We start from the raw sequence: 6,303 nt of genomic DNA on the forward strand, positions 1-6,303 counted from the left end.
GGTATGTTCCAGGTGTGCCCCAGGTGTGTTCCAGGTATGCTCCAGGTGTGCCCCAGGTATGTTCCAGGCGTGCTCCAGGTGTGTTCCGGGTGTGCCCCAGGTGTGTGCTATGCACATCCAGTCACTGAGGCACAGGTCCTGGCGTGCCCGACCCTGAGCTCGGACAAGACCCCAGGGCTCTGTCACGCATTTGGAGAGGGAGGGGTGGGCTGGAGCCTGCCTGCCCTCCAGCCCTGGGCCCACAGGCACCCCCCACACAGAGACCCCACCCCGGGCCAGGCAGGCCACCTGGACCAGGCAAGTCCTGCGTCAGCCCCAGCCTGCAGCCCAGGCCCACGGCAGGTGGGAGCCACCCCTCCTCATCCCGCCCCGTTGGTTGCATCCTCTCCTCTTGGCTGGGAGGAGCACTGGCTCCAACCCTCTTGCTCATTCAGTTCTTCACCCAAACAGAGGCGGGGACTGCAAGCTGAGGGGACAGGCTCCGAGAGGCAAAGTCACCTGCTCGGGGTCTCCCAGCGGAAAGTGGCAAGGGCAGGATTTGAACCCAGGCTGCCCTGTCTTCAGAGCTTCCAAATGTCACCAAGCTGCCCCTCTGAGGCTGCCTCTGTGTCGGGGCCCTGGCTGCCCCATCGCCGAGGGCTCACTTCAAAGATGAGAGCTGAGGAGCCCCCCGCCCCCAACAGTCGATGTCGCCCAAGGTCCCGAAAAGCGCAGGCCTCTCCAGGTAAAGCCCCTGTGCCCCCCGGGACACAGCCGGGTCACCCAGCGGAGCACAGCCCGGGGCAGGCGCTCAGCAGCTGCTTTGGCTTCTTGAGGAGGGAGAGAGGGAGGGAGGGAGGGCAGCAGGGCAGAGCAGCCACCAGGCCGAGTCCCCCTCGCGGATGCGGATGCGGCCCTGGGAGCCCGCGCTGCCGGAGGGGCCATTTCCTGAGGTTCTGTTGCCACAGGGGGGTTACCAGACAGGGGAGAGAGATGGGAGAGACAGACGGGTGTGCTGGCGCCGGCAGGCTGGGGGGTGGGCAGGGAGAGCGACCACACTGCCCCTCCTCCGAAGAGATGATCGGATGATTGGGAGGCTGGATGTCCCCCAGGGCGCTCCGCCTCCCAGCCTCGTTCTCGGGAGCTAAACCCTGCCTGGGGCCTCCTGGCCTGGAAAGGCAGGAATCGAGGGTTAAGGAGGATTTGGAGATTAGATGAGATCGACAGACACGGGGCTGCCGGGAGCCCTCCCCGGCTCATTAATGCCCGCCCCAGAGGTAATTAACAGGCTTGCTGGGCTGCGGGCTGGGGGCGGGCCGCCCCTGGCTCCTCTGGGCCAGCCCTGAAGGCTGGAATCTGGGTCCTGCCTCCAGTGGCTCCCGTCGCTGTCACCTACTGAGTGCTTGCTGTGCGCCAGTGGCTGGCTGAGTTCCTGTTACGGTTCTAGGAGGCAGGTTGCTATCACGAGGTCTGCTTTGCAGATGGAGAAACTGAGGCACGGGGAAATGAGGGGCTTGTCCAAGGTCACTCCCCAAGCAAATGATGAATCTGGGAAATCAAGAGCTTGTGCCCTGAACCTTCTGGACTGGTTTCCATTGCTTCTCCCCACCCCCCGACTCCCACACAAGGTGAATAACATCCCGTGTTGTCCCCCAGGCGTCTGTCTGGCTTAACCGCCTGGACTCAGCTGCACATCCAGATGTGGGGAAAACCCTGTGCACCAAAGTGCACATATCGGCGAAAGCGTGTGACCAGAAGGTCCGCGAGCTCCAGCAAGACGGGGTCCCAGCAACGCTGAGATGATGAGGTTGGCGTGTGGCCGGGGTCCGCGCGCTCCTGAGGAGTCGAGCTGGCTGATGCTTCCGGCCCTCACTTATCGTCCATCAACTCGTGGTCCAGACACAGCAATAACAAGACGGGCCGTGCCAAACGGGCACAGGGAGCTGCCCAGGGGAAGCGAGGGCCTGCAGAAGGCGAGGGATGGCAGGGAGCCCGCCCCCGGAGGCTGTGCCTGGTCCCTCTCTGCAAGATGCATCACCCACTGTTTCCTGTCTGTAATAGGAAAAAAAAAAAGCTAAATATTTAAAACTTCTCCCCAAATATAGGAAAGACGGAGAACCTTTTTTGGTCAGGGTCCCCATGGGAGGCCCACTCTGCCGTCTGAGTGGGTGACCTGAGGTCTGAGCTGGAGAAAAAGTTGCCCCATGCGACCCTGGGCCTGTGAGGCTGGGGGTCCGGTGCCACCCCGAGGCGCTGTGGCCCTGGCCAGGCGAGTGGCCGGCGGGCAGGGCAGGCTCAGAGCCAACCCAGCTCCCCTCCTGTCCCCCACCTCCTCCCGGCACCTCCCGGTGGGCTGAACCCGCTGGGAGCCAGGGGACCAGGGAGCCGAGAGCTGCCCGCCCTGAGTCAGGGTCAGGAGGGCCAGAAAGACGGCGTATGGGGGCTCCCTGCTCCTCCCCCTGCAGCCGAGGGTCACACCCAGCAGTCCTCCCACCGGTGGGCGCGCCTTCTGGAGGAAACGCTCTCCCGCACACGATGGTACAGACACAGGCTTTGGCAGAACAGAGAGCTGGAAACCATCTAAGGTTGGGCCCAAGCTGGAGGATTTATGGTCCGGACTGTGGAGAACGAGGCAGAAAGAAAAAGAGATGGAAAAGCTTGGAGGTCCGCTGGGATGGTAGTGGGGGAATTGTGTCCCCCAAAAACACAGGTCCGGGCCCTGATCCCCGCACCTGGGAACGTGGCCTGACTTGGAAAGGGGGCTTTGCAGCCGTAGCTCGTTATGCATCTGGAGAGGGTGGGCCCTGCACCCAGCGGCTGGCATCCTTGTGGAGACAGGAGGAGCATATTTGGGGTACCTGGGGAGGAAGGAGGAAGGCCAGGAGCCCCCTGGAAGCTGGAAGAGGTGAGGAAGGCCCCTCCCCTGAGCCTCCAGAGGGAGCACAGCCCTGCGGCCCTTCCTTTCAGACTTCTGGCCTCAGACGGGCGAGAGAAGACGTCTCTGTGTGTTAGGCCACCCAGGTTGTGGCCCCACGTTGCAACAGCCACAGGACAGTAATGCAGTGACAAAGGCAAGCTTCCGAACAATTTGTGCAGGATGGTATAATTTATGTCGAAAAGCGCATGGGGGAGGGCAGCCCCCTGGCCTAGTGGTTAAATTTTCATGCTCCTCTTCGGCAGCCTGGGTTCCCAGGTTCAGATCCTGGGGCGTGGATCTACACCACTTGTCAGCCAGGCTGTGACAGTGACCCACATATAAAATAGAGGAAGACGGGCACAGATGTTAACTCAGGGTCAATCTTCCTCAGCAAAAAAAAAAAAAGGAAGGAAAGAAAGAAAGAACTGTGTGGAGCAGTGTGGTCAATGCCCATTGCCCTGGGGCCATCTGAAGCTCCAGCAGGCAGTTCCCATAGAGGTTCCCAGCATCTCACCCCAGCAGCTGCATCCCCACCTGGGAGGGTGCCAAGGCCCTTACCACCCCCAGAAGCAGCCTCAATCAGAGAGGGGTGGTTGCTGGTGGGTTTCCTGCTCCCTCACCTGGCAGAGACAACTCTGAGATGCACAGTCTACACACAGAGTCCCCCAGAGGCCCAGCAGGACACAGGGCCACGCGCCCACAGGGGTTATTTGCTCCTAATGCCCGGGCGGCTTCCTCCCCTCCCTGTCGTATTAATTGTCTGATCCTGCTTAACAAACCACCCACAACTCAGCGGCTCAAAACACACGATCACTTACAATCTCCCGTGTTTCTGAGGAGCAGGAGTTCCGGCCGGGCCGAGGGGCACATCATGTGGCTGCTCCCTAAGTGCTGAGGCCTCAGCGGGGAGCCCCGAGGGCTGCAGCGGGGGTCGCCCGGGGGCCACTCACTCTCGAGGGCCTGGCGGCTGTCGCGGGCTGCTGGCTGAGGGCTGGCACGCTGTCCTGGAACATGTGGCCCCCTGAGTGGCCTGGGCTCCTTACATATGGTGGCTGGGGTCCGAGGGGAGGAACTTAGAGAGACAGAGAGGAGGGAGGGGAGGGGAGGAGGGAGGGGAGGGGAGGAGGCAGGGAGGAGAGAGCGTGCAGACGCCCTCTGACCTCCCGACCTGGCCTCAGCATCCTCCAGCGGTGGGGTCACCAGGCTCAGGGGAGCCAGCCAGACCCCGCCTCCCTTGGGAGGAGCGCCACATGCTGTGGAGAAATGGGAGGGGTGGCCATCTTTGAAAAGTACCACCTCCCCCTCCTTCTTGGCTTCTCCCATCCCCTGCAGCTGTCTCCTGGGACGCCTCTCAGACCAACAGCTGGCCCCCAAATCCTGGCTTGCCTCGGGGTCTTTGCCTTTGAGGGAACCCAAAGCCATCACACGAATCAATACAGTACTTATCTAGGTGTGGATAGGTGTATGTGAATGTTCAGAAAAAGATCTGTAAGGATACACCCCAAACAGACAACAATGGGTCCCCTAAAGAGGGAGCTGGGATAGGGGTTGGGAGGGTTCATCTTTACTTATTTTTTTTTTTTCTGAGGAAGATTAGCCCTGAGCTAACATCTGCCAATCCTCCTCTCTTTTTTTTTTTCCTGAGGAAGACTGGCCCTGAGCTCACATCCGTGCCCATCTTCCTCTACTTTATATGCGGGATGCCTACTACAGCATGGCCTGCCAAGCAGTGCCATGTCCGCACCCAGGATCCGAACCAGCGAATCCCGGGCTGCTGAGAAGCGGAATGTGTGCACTTAACCGCTGCACCACCGGGTGGGCCCCAGGGTTCATCTTTAATATCTGGATTTTTGTCACCACCGGGAGGGGTTTCCTGCATCCCCTGTGGGGCGTAAAAGAGGGAGGGGCAGGGGCAGGAAGCCATGGAGACCTGTGGGGACATTGGCCCTACAGCAGCTGGGACTTGCACGCACAGGAAGCAGGAAGAAGGGAGACGAGGACAGGCGGGCAGCTCCTGTCTGCTCGCTCCGGGCAGGGAGCCCACAGCCTATTTGGCAGCTGAGCTGAGGGCTCGCAGCAGCTCTCGGGCGGGGAGGCTGGAGACCCCGCTCCTCTGTGAGGCCACGCGGGCCTCAGTCACCCAGTCCGTGGAAGGGACCTGGTGATGGCAGTCCCCCAGGCTGTGGGGAGGGTTCGCACGCTGCGATGCGGGAAGATGCCGACACAGGACCTGGCGCCGAAAGCCCATAACGGAGGAGGTTAAGCGCCAGCTGTATGCGGAAGTCGCTTTAAGCGCTTGTTGTATGCGTTGATCCGCTGAAGTCCTCACAATAACACCACAAAGTAGGAGCCCTTACAGTCTCGATTTTGTGAGAGAGGAAACAGGAAGGTTGAGGAGCGAGCTGAGGCCACACAGCGAGGCTGCTAGACCCGTGGCCTTCCTTCCCTTCTGACTCGGACCGCCCTGCGCTCTCTGCCCACCACCTCACGCCTCCTGTGAGAAAATGGATGAACACTGGGCAAAGTCAGAGCTGGAGACAGACTATGTTTTCCTGGGCTTTTGGGGGACCCAGGAGCCCCGAGGAGGGCTGGTATAACCCCGGGAGCAGGAACCCCTCCCCTCTCCATCCTTAACCACCGTCTGGGGTCCACTCAGACCCTCCTCTCCAAACCAGGGGCATTTGGGGCAAAGCTGATGGAGGGAGCATCTCCTTCAGGATCAGAGGAATGGGGTCCCCCCACCCCGACTTCCACTCCACTTTCAAGGGGGAGGAGACGGAGCAGCAGGGCCTGGGGGCTGCAGCCCCATCGCCATAGCAACCAGACTGGAGAGGTTTCTGGTGCAGGAGCTGCGTGGGCCGCAGCTGAGGCCAGAAGGGGATGCAGGGCTGGCAGGAGACCTCAAGGGCACGACCTTGCTCTGCGGCCACACCGCCCACACCCCGGGGCCAGGCGAGGCTGGCGGCCTGGGCACCACGTGTGCCGGGGGAGGGGCACCCCCACCCTTTGACCTCCAGCCTGAGTGTGCGGCAGCTGTTGTCCGCCCTGGAAGACCGCTGGGAAGCCACCGAGGAGGGAAACGGCAGGATGGCACGGCCTCCAGGTCACACGTGGCTGTAGGGCATGTTTGCTTTTCTCTCCTTCCTTTTTTTTCTTTGAATGAGGCATAATGTGCATAAGACACAGTGCACAGATCCTAAGTTTCAGCTCGATGTACAAACCTGCACCTCCACCACCCAGAGGGAACGTGTCTGTCCCTCCTGAGAGCTCCCTATGCCCCCTCCTGGAGGTCACTATGCCCCAGTCTGACGTCGTCATCAAGGCTCCCTCTTGCCTGTCCTTGGACTTCACATAAACGGGTCGTACCACTCGTCCTCTTCTGTGTCTGGCATCTTTCGTTAAACCTG

The sequence above is a fragment of the Equus przewalskii genome, chromosome 6 (genome assembly GCF_037783145.1).
Source record: "Equus przewalskii isolate Varuska chromosome 6, EquPr2, whole genome shotgun sequence".
NCBI classification, from domain to species: domain Eukaryota; kingdom Metazoa; phylum Chordata; class Mammalia; order Perissodactyla; family Equidae; genus Equus; species Equus przewalskii.